This window comes from Eurosta solidaginis, chromosome X (genome assembly GCF_040869045.1).
Source record: "Eurosta solidaginis isolate ZX-2024a chromosome X, ASM4086904v1, whole genome shotgun sequence".
NCBI classification, from domain to species: Eukaryota; Metazoa; Arthropoda; class Insecta; order Diptera; family Tephritidae; genus Eurosta; species Eurosta solidaginis.
In genome coordinates, this window is record NC_090324.1 from 199,488,800 (window position 1) to 199,508,499 (window position 19,700).

Consider the following 19,700-nt stretch of genomic DNA (forward strand, 5'->3'; position numbering starts at 1 on the left):
AAATGATCCATTGGGATCAAAATCTGAGCAACAGAAAGTTTGTGGAATATACAAAGTCAAATTAGTATACTTGCAAATATATTTCTGGCAGGATTTATTAAGAGTGGTGATGTACATGATTGTGGCACTAATATTTCCATCACACCTATAATTGATATTTTCAAAAAACTTGAAATTGACGGTCTGGAAATCAACGCAGATGGCAAGACTTATAAACTGTTTTTTAGGTTAGGGCAAGTTCTGGGCGACAACTTGGGACTAAATACTGCATTAGAATATGTTCCTTCGTTTTCTTCAAATAACTTTTGCAGAATATGCAGAAAAGAAAATCTACAGACCAGCTCTGATTCTGAAGAGATTCCCGGTTCGTTGCGAGATAAAAATATTTATAATTATGATGCCTTACTTTATAATCCAGCACAAACCGGTATTAAGCATAATTCAATTTTTAATTCGTTGTAAACCTTCCATGTTACAGACAATATCGCATGTGATATCATGCATGACGTATTCCTTGGTATATGCAAATACAATCTTTCTTAAATTTTATATCATTTCGTCTACAAGGAAAAGTTTTTTTCTTTAGATACTCTAAATTACAGGAAACAAATATTTCTATACGGTGATACCAAAATTGGAAACATAAGTCCACCTATTCAAAAACACCATATACCTAATGGTTCATTCAAAATGAATGCTAAGCAAATGAAAACATTTTTTTATTTAATATTTCTCATGGTTGGAGATTTAGTAGATTGAAATGATTTAGTTTTTAAATTCTTTATATTGTTTGTAACTTTAATTTATAAGTTACTTTTACCGAATTACAACGACAATTCTCTAAATGACTTACGATCTTTAATTAAACAGCATAATGACGCTTATCAAAGTATATTTAAAGAACACTTAAAGCCAAAATACCACAATCTGGTACACTATCCATCTATAATAAAAAAGCTAGGGCCTTAAAAATACTTATGGTCATTTAAATTCGAAGCTGCACATCAATTGCATAAGCAATATGCTAGAAACATTTCCTCTAGAACAAATATTTCACTAACTTTGGCTATAAAATCATCGCTGAGTTTCGCAAATCATGTATTGAAAAACCTGAACCTAAACCTGAAAATAGTATATACTTATCTTCATTAGTGTCTGATTTAATCTTATATAAAACAACTAATGAACTTAATTTTCAATGCACTGTGTTCCGCATTGGGCATATAGTCACAGTCTCTCATGGCGAAAGTATAAATATTTATGAAATATCTAATTTTTTAATAAAAAATAATAATGTCACGATTTGTGTAAAAAAATTCGAAAAAATATCAATTGTATTTAATAGGTAATTCCAGCAATGTATATAATATAATACACTAAAGAACTAGATGGGCCACCCACACAATTTTATAACCTTAATAATGGACTTAAAATACTAAGATTAAAAAAATATTGGCACTGAATATATTCAAAACACATGATTTTTTTGTATTTCCTATTTTTTGTAGCTTGTGTTTTTGTATAAGAATAAACGTACAGTATTATTTCTCAAATAAACTAAAATTGGGGTTTTATTTGGGTATTTATAGGGTTAAATAAGTAAAGAACGCTCCCTTTAAAATTTGAAAGATATCTCTTCGAAAATATCAATAAGAACATCTTCTCAATAATGTGTGATAGCTCTTCGGCAATGTCAAAATGAATTTCTTCTGAATAATATGGAATATCTCTTCGGAAATACCAATAAGAACATATTCTCAATAGGTTGTGATATCTCTTTGGAAATGCCAATATGAACATCTTCTCAATAATTTGTGATGTCTCTTTGGATATCTTAATAAGAACATCTTATCGGTAATATATTATATCTTTTAAGATATTTCAATGAGAATCACTGGCTATTCTTCAAGGATATCTTTTTGAAGACTTTAAAAAGTTTTTCTTTACAAATATATAAAGAACATCTTCATGAAGAAAATCCATAGAGATATCAGATATCTTTTGTTCTATTTTATTAGATACTTTTGGCTCTGTGTGCGAGCAGGCAACAGCAACACAAAAGAACGTTACCTGCGTTTTAGAATAGAACACAATACATTTACAACCCTTGCGCGGCGTACAAAAAGCTTAACACATTTGTCAGAAAAGAAAAAGCTATAAAACAAATAATTCTCATGCTTTGATTTAGTTGTCAATTCAAAAATGGCTTCACCAGTGGCAGACTGCGTCTAATTTCTTTGAGGTGCATGTGCATTTGCAACAGCTTTTTTTTAATTTCAAATACCGACAAAAAACTATCACGAAAAGTTTTTGATAACCGATCGAAACATCTAGTCACCATAACAATATTTTCTGATTGGCCGCTTGTATCATCAACGATTGGTTTGTTTCAAGATCCAACACTTTACTAAACTATCTGCTAGGTGAAGTGCTACTGTTCGTCTTCATTTTAATAACACCAATTTTTTTCGTAAGAAATCTATTGAGGTAAATTCAAAATTATATAAGGGTTAATGAAGGTGTGGAGAACTTTGTGGGCCGGTTAGGTTAGGTTGAACTGGCCGGTCCATGGGGACCTCACATAGACTGAATGAGTCCGTAGTGTTACTAGAAGTTTATTTAACGACCAAACTGAAAACCCCTATTAAAAACCAGGACCTAGGTTTTAAAATAACTACTTCCTCTTGGCAAACACTAGAAGCTTTCTAGGACTTAAGCCACTTTCTTCTTCTAGATCTGACACCTAGATCTAACTCCTGGATCCTTAGCCTGGCAAGCGCAGGGCACGAGTACAAAATATGCTAGATCGTTCACTCATCCAACCCGCACTTTCAACATCTGCTATCATTGAATAAGCCTACTTTAAAAGCATGTGACGCCAGAAGGCAGTTTCCAGTCAGAATACCCGTCATTAGTCTACTTACTTACTTACTTAATTGGCGCTTAACCGTCTAAACGGTTATGGCCGTCCAACAAGGCGCGCCAGTCGCTCCTTCGCTCAGCCAACCGGCGCCAATTGGGTCACACCAAGGGAGTTTAAATCGTTTTCCACCTGGTCCTTCCAACGGAGTGGGGACCGCCCTCTACCTCTGCTTCCATAGGCGGGTTCCGATAGAAACACTTTCTTGGCCGGATCATAATCATTCATTCGCATAACATGGCCTAGCCAGCGCAGCTGCTGCGTTTTAATTCGCTGTTCATTAGTCTACAGTCCTCTCTTTTTAATGATAGAGGCAACTTAGTTAGTCTAAGGTTGTAAGACCTACACATAATTTTCGACACTTTACAGCCCCGCGCTTGAACCCACGCCTTTCCCGCTTGGTCGATCATGTGCACCTCTCGCCTTCGCTTAATCTCGCCCAGTCTAGTTAGGACGTCTACGTAGCAAGCTTCAATGGATGCACCCTTTTTAGCTAGTTCATCCACTTTTTCATTCCCATCTATTCCCATATGCGCTGGGACCCTAAAAAGATGTATGCTCCTCCCTGTCCCGATTCTCTCCCGAGACTGCTTACACTCTAACACGCATTTAGATGCCTGTGCTATGCGACATTAATGCCTTAATTTTTGCTTGACTCTTAATATAATTTTTTTTATTTTATTTTTTTTTAATATTTGCGCTTTTAAAACGCTACAGTAATCCGGCAGCCTGTGGGATCTGTTGATATCCGGATCAGCACAGTATACCGCAGACCCTACTCCTTCCACTACTTTGGAACCATCTGTGTATACTTGTGTCGCCTCGTCCGCCATTTGAGCACCCTTCCGCCAACCGTCCACCTCTATTGTGACCTTAAGATCTCCCACGAAGCCAAGATAGGGAATCAGGTAGTCTGTTCGTCTTGTGATTGATGATGCTATACTGCTATGGCCGTATGGTCGGCGCTCAAGTTGCACCGAGGCATCGAGCCTGGTTACAGTTGTTAACGCTATGTTCTTTGCTACCAGGTCTACAGGTGGAATATGCAGAATGGCATACAGTGTATCCGTCGGATGTTTTCAGGGCTCCCGTAATGCTAAGCATTGATAGTCTGCATACCCCTTCTATTTTTTTAGGTAGGTTGTTTTTGTGTGGCTTTCCATCAAACAAGAACTCCATAGTATAGAATAGGGCTTACAATCGCTGTAAAAACCCAATGGAAAAGGGAGGGCAATAAGCCCCACGCACACCCCAGCACTCTTTTACATGCATAAAGTGCCGTTGAGGCCTTCTTCAACCTCTTCTCCACGGTGAGCTTCCATGACAGCTTACTGTCTAGGATGATTCCTAGATATTTTGGGCAAGGTTTCTCATGTAGGGTCATCGCTCCTAACTTAGGCTTGGTCCAGTTTGGGACCTTGAACTTCTATGTAAGCAAGACCATATCCGCTCTTCTCCGCGTTGACTTTCAACCCGACATTAGATGCCCAGGTATGAATACCCCGAAGCGCCCCGATCCATCAAAGAGCTTATCTTTCGAAGGTACTTTCCACTTATGACAATTGCAACGTCATCTGCGTAAGCCGTAAGTTTTACGGGTCCCTCATCCAATTGCCTGAGCAGTAGACCAGCTACAGGTTGTAGACCAGCGTCCACAGTAGCACCCCTCCCTGCGGCGTGCCTCTGTCCTCTGATTTCGTGGCCTCGTACAATCCCCGTTGTGATCTAATCTTCCTGCAATTTAATATGCAGCCCATCTATCTGGTTAAGGCCGGATGTACTTTAATGTAATTAAGACCATCCATAATCGCCCATTTATAAACATTGTTGAAAGCCCAGCAATGTCTAAGAAGACTCCTAGAGCATATTCCTTATATTCCAGGGCTTTCTCTATGCTTATTACCAACCTATGCAATGCGATGTCTACCGACTTGCCTTTGGTGTACGCATGTTGTGTTGTGGAGAGCAGTTTTTCATCCACGTTGGACTTTTTGTACACATCTAGGCTCTCAGAGGTTTTGAGCAGAAACGATGTTAAGCTAATGGGTCTATAGTCTTTGGGATACACGTGACCGATATTTCCCGCCTTTGGTAGGAAAGCTACACGAGCAGTTCTCTAAGAGTGCGGTACATGATTCAGTCTTATGCACCCATCGAATATTATTTTAAGCCATTCCAAGACCACTCTACTTGAACTTGTAGCATGGGCGGGAATATACCTTCTGGGCCCGACGGGTTAAACTTAGAAAACGTCTTCACTGCCCATTCGATCTTGGTATCGGTCAGCAAGCCCGGCACTACCCGCTCCGTGATCGAAGTATGAGTGCTGTCTGCTGGCTCTTCTAAACCATCTCCCGATGGGAAATATGTATAGGGAAGCACCTCAAGGGATTCCTCACTATTACGTGACCACTCCCCGTTCTATTTCTTTATTAGTCCCTTGACTATGTTTCCCCTTGCTAGGATTTTTTCAATAGTGGTACTTCGCTGGAGCACTCTATGTTCATACGGAAACTTTTCCATGAGATCCTCTTCGCCCTGGAAATTCCACGCTTGTAGATCCTCAGTAGATTCCTGTACTCGTCCCGACACGCTTCGCTTTCTGCGGTCTTTGCTAGCTTAAACATTTATTTTACCTGACTCAGCTCATTGCTCTACCATGGCGGCTTTGCTTGTCCTCTAAATCTTCTTAGATATCAAGCTTTGTTATACGCAGTCATAAGCGCCCTTGTTAGGAATTCATTAGACTAAAGGCCCCTCCCTTCTCTACCTTCTTCAGGGGGATGCTGAAGCTGATATACGCATGGTCGGGGAAGGATGGTATACCAAGAACCATCCGATCATACCTTGATGTATCTAGTTCGGAGCTCAATGTAATATCCAGAACACTGCTGGGTGTTGATATTGATCCAACATTTCCCCTGCTAGCTATCTGCAAGTTGGTTTGCAGGATTTAACAAAATAGAGATTCGCCTCTCTCGTTCGTATCTACTTCTCCCCACGCATTGTGGTGCGAATTTGCATCCGCGCCTATGACCAACCGCCCTTTGCACCCTTGGTCCTGTACAAGCTTCTTGCGCTCCATAGGTGAAACCTTCGCGGCATGTGTCATGCAGCAGGATGCCAGGATAAATGCCTGCTTTTTCTTTTGCTCAACGGCCACCACTACGAGGTCCTCAGTAGTGTAATTAGGTAGCATATATGCTTGCAGCTGTTTTCTTACCATTACTAGAGCTCGCAACCGTCCTTCCGTTTGCGCGTAGTAAATGCGAAATCCGCGCGCGCTAATTCCAGAAACCTTTCCTTCCGATAATAGCCACCGCTCCTGGATCAACGCCACTTTACTGTGTTGGAGGTTTATCTGTTGGACTCGCAGCACCATTGGACTATTTGTTCCCCTCCAGCACCTTCGTCGTGACATCGTCCCTTCCCTTGCCCTTTTAGTTTAGAGTATTCGAGGCCCACTTCATCCTCTCGTTACTGTTGTGCCGGGTGTACCTCTGTGCGACTCCCAGCACCATTTGGCTGTTGATCTTCTTTTAACACCTTCGGGTGACGTCGGCTACCTCCACCTGTCTTTTTTCTCTTATACTTTTGAGTTCCTTTTCGACTTCGCCCACTTCATTTCATTTCATTTCATTTATTTGTTTATAATTCAGTACAAAGGTTTCATCTTATATAAAAGCATTGAATAGTATTATAGTCGTTTTAAAAATGATTACATCAAAAACTAAAACTAACATAAAAACTTAAATTAATATTAGCTTACAATATAAAATCAAACAATATAAAATCAAAAAATATGGAATCAAAAGTTTAAGATTTTAAGAGTTAAAAATATAATAGTATTATTTAAAATACTCATATATTAACTTTTTAAATTGCATTGCGTTGTTGACCAATTGTAAATAGGGGGGTAATCGATTCCAAGTGTCATGTTCTATTTGAATAATACGGTTTCCTCTTTCTGACCTGAAGAAGTTTAGTTTTCGGTAAAGATAATCCGGTTGTCTTTTGTATATTATCCTATGAAGGTATATTAAAGTTCTGCAGTTTAAAAGGTTCTCGAAGGTAACACCAAAAATGGGTTTGGAATAATGAGATATTTTGTCAAATCGTCGTATAACAAATATATATCTTGCAATACTATTAAAAGCTACATTTAGTTTACGCCTACTGGTTGCGTCACAACTTGAAAATAATTCATAACCATATAGTAATGTCGGTATTAAATATGATTTAGCCAGAAGTATTCTGACTTCCAGTGGTATGAACCATTGGCTACACCACAAACTTCTTAACATACCGTATATTTTGCCGGTTGTGATGATACTGTGATCATTACAGTGAAGGTGTTTATTAAATGTGACCCCAAGATTTTTTAATTTATCCACGTATTCAATTTTAGACTCACCCAGAACTAAATCGGGAAAAGATGTTAAAATTTGTGTTTTTTTGGTGACCAATACATATTTGGATTTGCTTGGATTGAGACATAAACCATTAATTGCAGCCCAGGTTCTTACACTGTCCAAGTCAACATTAATTTTGCGTACACAATCTCAATACCTGATGCTTTACAGCTTATATAGAGTTGTACATCGTCAGCGTACATTTGAACATTGTGGTGTTGTAACTGACTCGGAAGATCATTTGCATAAGCAGTATACAATAATGGACCTAAAATAGATCCTTGAGGTACACCCTCTTGTTAAGTCGACACTACTAGACATTTTATCACCATCGAAAACCGATTGTGATCTGCCTCTTAAATAAGGCATGTTAGGATTTTTACCCTCGGACTTCTTTTCCTGAGTCGCATGTAAATGTTGCCTGTACCAAATGACATTTTTCTAAGCTGCGTGCACAATATATCCTCCGCCTGCTTGTTTATTTGCAAGATGTAGAACTGACCTTCCTCCGTAGGCCGAGATACAGTAAGTACCTTCCAATCCTGTGTCGGTATGTTTGGATTGTGATTCTGCAGAAGTCGCAGTATATCCTCCGACTTCATCACGCATGGTATCCATGACTTAACTGTTGGTACCGTGGGGATTTGCGCTTTATCCACCACCTCAAACCGCGAGTTCGTGCCTTGCCTTTGGAGGTTTGGAACCATTTCCTCCAGCTACCACAAGCTGGCGATGTTGTCGCACGCTATCATCTTCACACCATTATACCACCCCGCCAAATCAAAGGTTGGAAGGAGCTTATTTGGTTGTTCCCGCATGTTGTTGTTGTAGCAATGCTTCGCCCCACCTAATAGCTGCGACCGATCACAAATTGTCATCAATATCCTCTAACGGGAGTCCAAGGAAACTTGCTGTTTCAACAGGGGTGGACCATAATGAAAGGGATGTTAGAGGCGTTGGTTCCACATTACAATTAAAGAGATGGTTGGTGTCATGTGGGGACATATTGCAAGCGGGCCATATATTTTGTATGCCGGGGTTGATTCTGGATATGTAAGATATGTAAGAGTTTAACCTGTTACAGTATCCAGAACGAAGTTGAGCCAGAGTAACTCGCGTTTCCCTGGGGAGTATGCGTTCCTCCTCCGCAAGTTTTGGGTACTGTTCCCTGAGTACTGGATTCACCGGGCAATTCCTGGCATAACGGTCCGACGCCTGTTTGTGGAGTTCACCAAGGACCTGCTTGTGTTGTGCTTCATACGGCTGAGTTCTCAGGTGCCGTATTTCCTCAAAATGCTTACGAAGATGACTCCTTAAGCCCCTAGGCGGTGTTGGCTCATCAATCAGATGTCTGTTGGGATGCCCAGGTTTCTAGGTATTCAACAGGAACTGTTTGGTTAGCATCTCATATCTCTCCCTGATGGGGAGTATTCTCGCCTCATTATGCAGATGGTGTTCTGGGGAAATAAGAAGGCATCCCGTGGCGGTTCTGGGCGCAGTATTTTGGCAGGCCTGTAGCTTATTCCAGTGAGTTATTTTTAGGCTTTGCGACCATATAGGTGACGCGTAGCATGCAATCGGCTGACTAATTGCTTTGTAAGTGGTAATGAGCGCTTCTTTGTCTTTTCCCCAAGTACTGCCAGCAAGGGATTTGAGGATTTTATTACGGCTCTGGATTTTCGGTATCATTGCGACTGCATCCTCGCCAAAACGTAGATCCTGATCAAACGTCACACCCAAGATTCTGGGGTGTAGGACAGTCGGTAGCGTAGTGCCATCGACGTGGATGTTCAAAATGGTCGACATTTGGGACGTCCATATTGTAAATAAGGTCGCGGAGGATTTAGTCGGTGATAATGCCAGGTTTCATGAGGCGAAAAAATCAAAGAAATCAGGGAGGTAGCCGTTTATTCTGTTGCAGAGCTCATCGATCTGTGGGCCTGGGCCTGTGGCCATTATTGTGGAGTCACCGGCGTAGGAAACGAAAGTAACTCCTTCTGGTGGCGAAGGTAGCTTAGATATGTAGAAATTAAACAAAAGTGGGGATAGGACACCACCCTGTAGCCCCCCCTGTTTAATTTTTCTTGGTTTTGATGTTTAATTTCTAAATTGCACCGATGCCTTCCAACCACCCAGATAATTTGCGGTCCACCTTTTAAGACATGGAGGAAGGGTAGACCCTTTCAGGCCTTGCAGTGACGTCCCATGGTTGACCGTATCAAAAGTTTTGATAGGTCTAGCGCTACGAGTACTGCTCTATGGTGGGGGTTTTGATTTAAACCGCAATTTTCTGGGTGCTGATGGCATTTAGCGCGGTGGTGGTGCTATGGAGTTTTCTGAAGCCATGCTTATGGCAGGATAGCTGCAAATTTTCTTTGAAGTAGGGCAGCAAAATGGCTTCAAGCGTCTTTGCTACTGGCGATAGGAGAGATATCGGGCGATATGACTGTTCTATGTTAGCTGGTTTCCCAGGCTTTGTAGCGGGCCACCTTGGCCATTTTCCATTTTTCGGGTATGACAAAGGTGGAAAGAGACAGATTGAAGACATGTGCTAAATATTTGAAACCCTCCTTCCCTAGGCTTTTAAGCATCGGCATGGCTATGCCGTCTGGGCCCAATGCTTTGGATGGTTTAGCATGACCGATGGCATCCTCAACCTCTTTGGCGGTGATGGTAATTGGTGACGCGCTGAATTTATGTTTATGTGCCTGTTGGCCCTCCGTCTTTCTTTGTCGACCGTAGAATGCATTATATATTGTCGGCAGAAAGCGCTCGCATTTTTTCGCATCCGACAGCACTTTATCGCCAAAGGCGATGGAAACATTTTCATTTTTCCTGGGCGGATTCGATAGTGACTTTACGGTGGACCAAAGTTTACCTACACCAGCAGAGAGGTTACAACCGCGTAGGTGCTCCTCCCATTTTGCCCGCTTGTGCTGATCGACAAGCAATCTTATGCGTTGGTTTATATCCCTTATTTGGGGGTCGCCGGGATCGAGCTGTCTTATAAGGTCACGTTCTCTCGCTAAACGTGCGGTCTCTGCTGGGAAATGGGGCCGAATTTCGGTAATTCTACCGGCGGAAATGAAATGAGCCGAGGCGGATTCAATGACCTTGCGGAAAGCACGCTCCCCTTAGCGGGCATCAATTGGGATAGTGAGGGCAGCTAAGCGGTTGTCTGTAAATGATTTGTATTCGTCCCACTTTCCTTTTTTAAAGTTAATGAAAGTGCGTTTTATTTCTACGATGTAGTCGGCGGAACGCTTGAGCGAAATAAGTATAGACAGGTGGTCGGATGCCAATGTTACAATCGGCTGCCAGTTGACGCAGTTTACGAGTTCTGCGCTCACGATTGAAATATCCGGCGAACTGTGACAGCTTCCTACCATACGTGTGGGGGCGTCTCCGTTTATTATGTAGAACGTAGGTTCTTCTATTTGATCCGCCAACATCTAACCCCTACTGCCCACCCGCAAGTTTGAATGCCATAGATCGTGATGGGCATTGAAGTCGCCTAAGATAATGCGATTGCTGCCAGTGAGTACGGCGCTGATATTAGGGCGATATCCACTGGGGCAACAGGTGGCAGGATGGATGTAGATGTTCATGATTTCTTGGTTTGCATCGCCGGACCGGACAGATAATCCTTGACGTTCTAAAACACTGTCCCTGCGGTCGATGTCGGGATCAAATATATGATATTGCACAGAGTGATGTATGATAAACGCGAGGCCGCCTCCATTTCCGCTCTGGCGATCTTTTCTGTGGACATTATACCAAGAACAGGTCTGCAATGTAGATCTTGCTGTGAGTTTAGTCTCTTGAATCGCAGCAATGCGGATGTTGGGCCGCTTCATGAAATCGACTATCTCCGTGTTCTTTCCAGTTAATCCATTACAGTTTAACTGCAGAATTCTGAAGTGCATAGGGGGAGCCGTCGTCACTCTGGGGTAAGTGACGGATGACTACGCTTGGGTTGCGGAAAGCCAGGACGCGACTGCTGTTGTGGCACTGGGACTATACGTCCTTGGGTAACCATTGGGGTACCCGGTGTATTTGGGTATGCGGCCTGGCAGCATGGCGCAATGAAACCCGACGGGTGGTTGCCGTCGCGTAGACCAGAACATCTAGGAAAACGGCACCGTCCATGGCAGGAGCTGCATTGGGCGGATGTCGCAAACGTATATATTCTGTGCTGGCAAACGGTGCAAAGGGAGGTGGGGACTAAGAGTCTGTTTCCCTGACCTACACAATTGCTGCCGGAAAAGAGGGGGAGGAAGAAGGGGGCAGGGGCTGATGCTCGGCATTGCTGCCGACTCTACTACGGAGATTGTAGGTGTGAGTGGGGGCAGCTGTGTGGGTTGGTGGAGCCGTGGGGCGCAGGCAACAGCGGGTACTTTTTGTGGCTTGCTGAGCAGCGGGGCTGCTGGAAGGTAGCCGGGGAGGGGGGGGGGGGGGGTTGCTTAGGCGCAGATTACGGGACGTCCTAGGGCGTGAACAGCAAGGAGCCACAAAAGATTTATAGAAGTTACGTGGACGTCTGGTTTTGGGGTCTAGCCCAGAACAACCTGTCCGTTGCAACCATACCTTACACGAGACACACTGACAAGAGTATGGCCGTCCTAAGAAAATTCTTTTCCGGCAGATGCAGCAAAACCATTTCTCAGGCCCCCAGTCAGGAGACGGACCCGGATTTGGTTCGATATTTTCCCGGAGCGAGAGAATATGTAGCAGTCCCGCTGCAAGGAGCTGCTGGGAGGATGACGATTTGTGGGGGGGACGCAACAAATTTAACAGTCGGTTGCATCTGGTGATCCTGCTAACCATTTCCATGCTGAGCCTATCTAGTCTATAGAGCGACTGACCCTTGCTTTACCTGTGCTACCCGTAAGTTCTTCAAGTCGTTCTTCAGCATTCCAAGCGCTCGACCCCCACTTCTGTTGGGTCGACCACTGGTCACAGGCGTTGGACAATTCTTAGCGCTGCACGGTATTGCGAGAGAGCTATTTTATTTCCTCTGATCCCCACAATTCTCCAATCTTCTACTCCGTTTTCATTTGTGTGCTTTTCCAACACGGGGTTCTTTGAATCAGCACTACTCTCACTCCCCGAGTCCGACGCACGCTTAATGCGTATTTGTCGTCCTTGGCTTGCGACTCAGTCCTCCTCTTATCATCGTCCTTATTACAATTAGGTAATGAGTCGTTCATCTTTGTCGAACGACCACCTGTCCGACAAGGCGGGCTCAGCCGTCCAGTATTATATACGGGGAAAGAACCGTCCGCCACAGCAGCGCCCTTTACTCTGGTAAGGCCATCAATACTTCCCGGGGTGGCCCCTTATCCGGAAGGCTCCGTTCGAACGCAGCCGAATTTATCCCCTTTGCTGCAAATCGTCCAAAACGCACGGTCCGCAAAACACCCTGGATTAGGGGGTTGGCAGTTCTTGGTCACCGACATCCCACCGCACTCTTATGAGGTGAAACGGCGTTGATGACAGCCTTAAACAGCTCCGCCTCATAATCGGGCGCTATGGAGTTCGGCTAAGCCCTCACACTAACGACAAGGTGCCTACCCTAGTGAGGGAAATGTAGATGTACATTAGGGATATGACTTTTTTTTAATAAAAAATACCTATTACTAGAGGTTGAGAAATAGTGAAAAAACAACAAAAATAATGTTCTTTCAAATATTTATTGCAAAAACCTTACGCAGGGAACGGCATTTGTATACTGAGAAATAATAATTTACGTTTCACTACATATTCCATCATTTATTCCAATATTTAATAAACCTTAAAACATAACTGTGTGCCCTGTGTAAGCAAATTGATTAAAATATTGTGAATTTAAAGAAATAAACTTTAAATTTAAAGTACGAGGCGTTTTGTACATATAAACTATAACCCCAACTACCTTTATCGCTCGCTCCGCGCAGATATTACTACGCGGTTGGTTAATAATGGCGGATTCCTCTTTCACCCAGTGTTTTAGAAAACTTGTGTGTGCTTTTTTATACTTAACGAGCGATTCTTCCAATAATGCAAAATCATCTTCATGAAATCGGTGATCAGAGAACCAAACATCGTACCATGTACCTCATATAAATATGCAAACCAGAAGTAATAGATCCTTAAATTTCGGCATGAGAATAAAGGATAAAATGGCAAGTATTGCCTCGAATTCCATCGAACGTTACTTAATGGCGGCAAGGGTTTGAATTGTATATAAGGAAACTCATTGCTTTTCTCGTAATACCTGAAGGCTTTTCCCAGCTCAAAGAAATATTGCATATCGTCACGCCATTTAATATTCTCTACCTGTAACTGCTTATTATTTTGTTTAAAGCTGTTTTTCAGATAGTCGTAGTCAGCTATTAGATTCGAAACAAAATCGTACGCAATATTTGGAGAAGATGTTTTGCCATTTAATAATTCATCCATTGCATGTCTTAAAATAAGATCAAGAACATGGTGCTGACAGCCAATATATTGCTGAGGTAAGGAAATACTGTTGAAATAAGTTTGCAATAGACTAACAACGCCATTTCGTATTCCGGTGCTAACGTTTGTAGTATCAGAAACTATCATTTTTATCGATTTAAATATGTCATATTTATGTAAAGTATCTTTAATTCCTTAATAATTTAAGGTTTTTCAATTAGAAGAAAATTTTCTAAGCGGGGTCGCCCCTCGGCAGTGTTTGGCAAGCGCTCCGGGTGTATTTCTGCGATGAAAAGCTCTCAGTGAAAACTCATCTGCCTTGCAGATGCCGTTCGGATTCGGCATAAAACATGTAGGTCCCGTCCGGCCAATTTGTAGGGAAAATCAAGAGGAGCACGACGCAAATTGGAAGAGAAGCTCGGCCTTAGATCTCTTCGGAGGTTATCGCGCCTTACATTTATTTTTTTTATCTTTAATTCCATTATAAATAGTCGATGATTTTCCATTTTCAAGTTCTAGAACAGCCAACTTTACTTCTCTGTTTTCATTTTTAAGAACTATGACCTCAACTTGCTTTTTTCCAAACTTTTTACCATCGAAATGGAGACACAAGTATTCTTTTTTAATTCCTTCTTGAAAGTATTATCTAGTACCTCTGCTGATCTTATGAAAGCTTTAAGGGGACTCATTTAATGTCGAATACTTATTGCATTCGTTGCAAACCTTGTAAAATGGCAAAGTTGCAACTCATCAGCTCATTTTTGTATGGAATATGTGTTGCGACGTAATGGCACCTATGCGAGGCTTTTTTGAGTGGCATCCATGGCATTTTATCGCAAATCAATATCAGATGATCACCAAAGCAATTCACACAAAAGCGCGATTTTTTAATTTAGTTTCTCCAAAATTGATGAAGTAAGTATATTCAATTTTAATATTCTTACAATAACTAACAACAAAATAAATGTATAATATACCCGTATTTACAGAAAAAACGTGGGTGTATAAATGGCACTTTTCGGTGGAGAGAACACCAAACCAAAGATTTGCTCACGAATGTAGTAGAAACTGTAAAGGCTAGTCCAGAACATTTCGAGGTAATATTTTTGCATTTTTCAATAACAGTTTCTTTAATATGTGATAAACCTATTATAGAAACCAACTGCTCAAAAATTCTATGAGCGCATTACGCAAAATTCATCAAATTTATGCAGCATCAAATGGGATGTTATGCGCACAAAAATGAGGCACCTTAAAGCTAGTTTTTCGTCCGCATTGAAATGGAAGGGAGAAACAGGTGCAGGATTGCTTGAAAGTGGAGATGTGAAAAGTGTTGAAGAGTATATTAAAAAAATGTGTCCGTTTTATGATGACTTGTACGCAATATTTGGACGTCGTGTAAACGTGCAGCCACCAGCCATATATCAATCGAGCATGCCACTTTCACTTCTGGATGGAACCTATTGAAGTAGATATCTTTACTGAAATTGAAGGCGAAACATCTTCAACAAGTTTTCCCGAGAGTGCATTAGTTAGTCCGTCTATTATGCTACCTTCTACATCAGAGACTGTTGTTGGTCCGTGTTCTGTCCATCACATCAAGTGTTCCCACGCAAAGCAATACCAATACACCAAAAAGAAATTTGAAGAGATCTCACAAATCGAACCCATTTGCATTATTACTTGAAATTCAAACTAAAAAGGTAGAATTGGAATCACAAAAACTGGAGTTCGAAAAAGAAAGAGAGGAAAAAAAATTCAAGCTGCAGAAATAGAGAAAGAAGAAAGAATCGAAATGGAAAAGATAAGATTGGAGCACTAGAGATTGAAAAGTTCTAATAAACCATATGTTGCTAAAATGTAAAGCATTTTTTAAATTATTAGCATTACTTAAAAAACATTATTTAAATCAGCATTAATTAAATTAAAAACTGGGAGTGCGAAACTCCATAATTGAACATCTATTGTCAAAATAACTGCGTTTCAAATTTATTTTAGTTTCCTATTAAAATGGTTTTGTTGCATTACTGCTTTGCGTACAGATTTAGAGGGACCATGCTTAGTAGATATTCCTAACAAGCTTATAAGTGTTTAACGGACTTCTTTAATTAAACACAAAAGAATTTGAACAATTCTTTTTCCTTACTTAGGCGCAACTTTAATGAGAGGGAAGGTAGGTCAGGTTAGGTTGAACTGGCCGGTCCATGAGGACCTCACATAGACTGAATGAGTCCGTAGTGTTACCAGAAGTTTGTTTTAACGACCAAACTGAAAAACCCTATCAAATCCAGGAGATACGTTATAAAATAACTCCGTCCTCTTGGCAAATACTAGAAGCTTCCTAGGACTTAAGCCACTTGCTGCTTCTAGATCTGACAGCTGTATCACTCCTAATAGCTGGAGCCTTAGCCTGGCAAGCGCAGGGCACGAGCTCAAAACGTGCTCGATCGTTTCCTCCTCCAGCCCGCACTTCCTATGTCTGCTATCATTGGCCAAGCCTAATTTAAGGGCATGTGACGCCAGAAGGCAGTGTCTAGTCAGAAAGCCGTCATGATAGGGAATCAGGTAGTCTGTTCGTCTTGTGATTGATGAAGCTATACTTCTATGGCCGTATGGTCGGCGCTCAAGCTGCCACGAGGCAGCGAGCCTAGTTGCAGTTGTTAACGCTATGTTCTTTGCTACCAGGTCTTCCACCTGTAGAATGTGCAGAATCGAATACAGTGCACCCGTCGGGGTTGTTTCCAGGGCTCCCGTAATGGAGTGGAAGTTGCAGTGGAAAGATAAATCGAATAAGGGACACACAAGAATAGGAAGAAAAATGGAACATAAAATGGAAGAGAATGAGCAGAGCAAATTCTGCCGGATATTCTTGGTTGTATAAATGTATATAAACAATTTTTTACATGGGGTTATAGACCTTCGAAGACGATTAAACATGTTAATGGAATATTGAATTTAGTTCGGAAAAGTAAGAAACCATTTACGTGTTAGTACAAATTCTTTATTCATTGTGTGCATAACTTAACATTTCGTAGATGATTCGTCGCACTGCTTCCCCTTCATTAGTTTGAGCACTTAGTAATGACTCTCCAACATCGTGCTCCGATTGCTCAAGTTCGTAATCGAAACGATCGTCTTGTTATAGCATAAGATTGTGCAACAATACGCAGCAGATAATCCATTTGTTCACTTTTTTCATGCCATTTTCATCTTTTATTTGAATTCTCAAGTTTTTTAAGCTGCCAAACCTTTCCTTCAGCATGCCGTAACAATGTTCAATTCTAATCCTATAACGGCTGAATATTTTGTTAAAGAAAGTCTGTTGGCTTTGTGTTAGCTCTCGAGAATTTTCTCTAACTGTGCGAGACAATTTATAGGCACTGTCGCCAGCGATTCATTCAGCTCCTCCAAAAAATTTATCAGCTTCATTGGACAATTCACTATTATTAAAAATACGGGCATCATGAACGTTGCCTGGATAACCTAACACCAAATGCCTTATTTGAAGCCTATTATCACAAACGGCTTGTCCTTTAACAGAGTAGTGATGCTTGCATGAAAAGTAAGCTTCTGGGTCTTGCGAAGGTTTTCTGCCAATGGAATTTCTGTACCATCGACGTATCCCACACAATTCGGTAGTTCATGCTAGGTCTCTGATACGAGCTTTTTACGTTTATCGACATTTGGCCAAAACAGATAACGATCTTTGTACTTTAATAGCGCTTTGAAAATTCTCTCAGTCATAATCTGAGATAAATTGAACAGTTAAAAATCAATTGGCAAAACAATATCGGAAACTGACTTGAATGATACCACCATCACTAGCTCCAAACAAACCGGCAATCTTGGATAAAGTAGCACCTTCACCGCTTGAGCCTAAGCGATATAATACGATTGCTAATTGTATATCCAGAGGGAACTGTTTACAAGAACGTGATTGGTTGAAGACCTCATCATCCCTTATTAAATTTAAAATAACATCGAAGGTTTGCCAGCATAAGCGTGTAATCTTCTTGAATCTGCTATCATCAAGCTGCCATAACACTTCTTTTACAAACTTCTTACATTTTGGAACGCTATTTTGAATAAACGGCACACTGTATCGGCATTCTTCGCCTAGAGCACAAACAAACAGAAGTTCCTCCAATATTTTATTTTCTTTTCTTCCTTTCTCTTCTAGAAAAAAATATAAAACTTTACTCATATGAAGCAAAATACAATTTAAGTTATTACCTTCGTCCTCACAAAAAAATTCGACAATCATCAAATCATTTAATGCTGCTACCATTGTGAATGATAACTAAGTGTGATATCTTCTGCATAGACGTCAAAATTTCAAAGTGATTGGATCACCTGATTTGTAATTGACTATCGCTGTCTCATTCTGTATCTCTTTCTATCACCCGCTGAAGATAGGCGCCGCCATATTGAACACCCTGTCAAAACGCTAAAAAGTAGCCATATTGAACATCCTGTCAGGCAGCTGACAGATAAGATATCACACTTACTAATCTTGTTTGGTTGATTTTCCGACAGGGTGGATAAATGATGTATATTGGAACGATTTTCCGTCATCCCTTGTCAAATTTGGTTTTGAGACAAACCGGTTTCGGCGTTGTGCCATCATCAGTGTCGATTTTCGTTCTGATCTGTTGTTGTCATTTGTCCTGTATTTATAGTTCGTAGGTATATGAGCAGGTATTGTCAAATTGATGCTTGTGTATATTTAGTTATGTGTATGTGCTGTGTGTTCGTTCAGAACCGAGGGTGGTTTACTAATCGATTTGTGTGGCTGACTGGGGTAGGTAGAAATCTGTGATTTTAGTCGTTTGACCTTCTTTGTCGGTTTTTTGTTTTGGTGTGTTAATTGTTTTGTGTTTATTTGTTGTTGTGCGTTTGTCTGTTGTACCTGTGTGATTAAGTTGTTTCTTGTAAACAAGTTTTAAAGGCTCGAATATTGTGTCAGAAATGGTGTTTATCTGTTCGTTTATTATTCTACGGTCGAATGTTTTCTGTTTGTAGATTTCCATGTTTTCGAGTACGTTAAGACGTCGGCCCTTTTCTTGTATGTGAAGAACCCTAACTGTTTTATTGATGTTTGCTGGGGAACATTCATTCTCGACCATGTGATTCGCGAAGTTAGACTCGGGTATAATGTTTAGGTTCCGTATTTTTTTGTTGTAATCTCTAATATGTTCTCTGAACCTCGTTCTTATTTGCCGTCCTGTTTGTCCTATGTAACTATGCTGGCATCCGCAGGTAAGCTTGTATACGCCGTGGCTGCTAAACGGATCCTCTGAGTTAATGTTAGTTCTTAGTTTTCGCCCTAGATTGTTCGATGTTTTGAATGCTGTGTTAATGTTGTATTTTTTAAAGAAATTTGCCAATTTATATGTTGCTTTTCCAGTATATGTCATAGTCGTCCAGCTATTATTTTCTTTTTCATTATTTCTTTTTGGTTCTCCATTTGTCCTTCTGAGCTTATCTACTAGTGCTTTTTTATATCCGGTGTTTGCAGCGATATTATATATGACCTCAAGTTCTCTCTTATATGCCTCTTGTGTAAGAGGTGTTCTTTCAAGTCTATGTACCAAGTGCCTTAATGCTGCATTTTTATGATGTTGAGGGTGATTTGAGGTATTGTGTATTATTGTGCGGGTGGCCGTTGACTTTCTATATATGTCATAGTTAAATCTTTTGGCTTCTTTATCAATATTTATCGTGAGGTCTAGATAGTTGATTCCTCCGTCTTTTTCGGTTTCCATTGTAAATTTTATATTGCCGTGCTGTTTGTTGAGGTACTCCAGTACGAGCTCTTCGTTATTAGTAGTTAAAACGCATATTATGTCATCCACGTATCTAGCATAAAATGACACGCCTAATTTCTATATTCGAGCCTTTAAAACTTGTTTACAGGAAACAACTTA

The 19,700-nt window shown here is 40.9% G+C and overlaps 1 pseudogene; it reads right to left on the reverse strand.

Moving 5' to 3' along the window:
* The window catches only part of LOC137234593 (zinc finger protein 254-like), a 346,122-nt pseudogene that overhangs the window by 215,553 nt on the left and 110,869 nt on the right, over positions 1 to 19,700 (reverse strand).